The sequence below is a fragment of the Arvicola amphibius genome, chromosome 2 (genome assembly GCF_903992535.2).
Source record: "Arvicola amphibius chromosome 2, mArvAmp1.2, whole genome shotgun sequence".
NCBI classification, from domain to species: Eukaryota; Metazoa; Chordata; class Mammalia; order Rodentia; family Cricetidae; genus Arvicola; species Arvicola amphibius.
The window spans coordinates 22,329,536-22,331,705 of record NC_052048.2 but is presented as its reverse complement, the minus strand read 5'-3'; positions in this window follow the sequence as shown (position 1 = coordinate 22,331,705).

The window sequence follows — 2,170 nt, the reverse complement described above, 5'->3', positions numbered from 1 at the left end:
CATACTCTTCACTAATCCCAGCCCCAATAACTGAAGCTTCCAGCTGGCCTTGAAAGATAGTAGCGGTTTACCAGCTTTGCTCTGAAATGTTTCATTGGCTATTTTTGATCTTTTTCATGTATGTTAAAGGTGACTAATTGATGTAGGTGTGTCTTCTATTTATCTGATGATTTCATTGGTTAATTAATAAAGAAACTGCTTGGCCTGATAGGTCAGAACATAGGTGGGTGGAGTAGACAAAACAGGATGCTGGGAGTGAGGCAGATGCCTCGAGCAGTCGCCATGATTCTCCGATCTGAGACAGATGCGATGGAGCCAGCCGCCAGGTCAGACATGGTGAATCTTTCACAGTAAGACACCACCTCGTGGTGCTACACACATTACTAAATATGGGTTAAAGCAAGATATGTGAGAATTAGCTAATAAGAGGCTGAAACTAATGGGCCAGGCAGTGTTTAAAATAATACAATTTGTGTGTTGTTATTTCAGGTGTAAAGCTAGCCGTGTGGGAGCCGGGTGGGATGAAAAGCAGACCAGCCCGCAGCTCTCACTACATCTAATAAGTTTGTTGATACTCAGAAAGAACACAACTCAATAGCATTTTCACAGAGAGCCAAGTGAGTTTATAGACCAGCCTGAGGAAAATATACATCAAGATACACAATATTGATTGATCTGTGAACATGGAGTACCTCTCTGGTTCTTCTCTGATATGTTTTATTAGAGTTTTTAATTTCCCTCCAAAAGCTTTTCTGAATGTGTTATTTTATTTGGATGTAAATATTTCATGTGGAAGAGTGATTATAGAAATGACAGTGTAAGTTCCACTTGTTCCTAGGCAGCATGTAGAAAAGCGAAGAAGGCCCAGTAAAATGGTCCAGAGGGTAAAAGAGCTTCTGGTGAAGCCTGATGATCCAGAGTCCATACCTTTAAAGACTGGTGGAAGCCAGGCATGTTGGTGCACGCCTTTAATCCCAGCACTCTTGAGGCAGAGGCAGGAGTTCTGTGAGTTTGAGGCCAACCTGGTCTGTAGAGAAAGTTTCAGGTTAGCCCGAGCTACACAGTGAGCCCCTATCTCAAAATTTTAATACATAAAAAATAAGTCTGGTAGAATTTGGAAGTGAATCCGTCTAGTCAGGGCATTTAGTTAGAAAGTTTTATATTACTATTTGTTGCCTCTTATGGATCTGTTTACATTATTTATATCCTCTTGGTTGAACTTTGATAGATAATATGTTTATGACTTTATCCAGTTTTTCTGGACTTTCCAGGACAAGGAGGACAGCTTTTTAAAGTTTTCCTTAACAATGGCTGACTCTCACTAGTATCTGCCGTGATGCCAACTTTTTCATTTGTAATTTATTGATCTGGGTCTTCTCACCTTTTCATTTGGTTCTTTGGGTAAAGACTGTTGATCTTGTTCATTTTTCAATGATTTCATTGATTTTTGTGTTGTTTTTAGTCTCCTTTTCATTAACTTCTCTGATCTTTCTAATTGCTCCCTTCTAGTGCCTTGGTGTTGGTGTGTTCTTGCTGTTCTAAGACCCTAAGATGTCCCTTTAACTTACTCATTTGGAGTCCCTCTGATTCTCACTGTAAGTACTCGTGGCTCCAAGGGTTCCTCTCAGAACCACCTTCCCTGTGTCCTGAAGGAGCTCATATGTCCTGCCTCCATTTTCATTCTGATCTACAAGATTTCACATTTTATCTTTGATTTCTTCAGTGACCTTCTGATCATCCAGTGGTGTATTGTTCAGAGTACCTGTAGAGTTTCTGTGATGTCTCTTGTGATTGAGTTACAGTCTTCTTCTGGTTTGTTTTTCTGTATATAGTGTGGGCATGTGTCTATGTTCCTGAGTATGTGTACACAGAGGCTAGCGGCCAGATACCTACACTCACTATCTTCCTCTATTATTCTCCACCCTATTATTTTTTTTTTTATTTTTCCAGACAGGGTTTCTCTGTACCATTCTGTAGATCAGGCTCACCTCAAACTCAGAGATCCTCCTGCCTTTGCCTCCCCAGTGCTGGGATTAAAGGTGTGCGCCACCAGCCCGCTTTTCTAGGATGTGCTGAAGACAATGATTCAAGAAGAGACAAAGACACCAAAGAAATCCCAAACTAAGTTTAAAAAGATCAGTAAGTCTATTAAAAGCACCCAGTAGAAAAC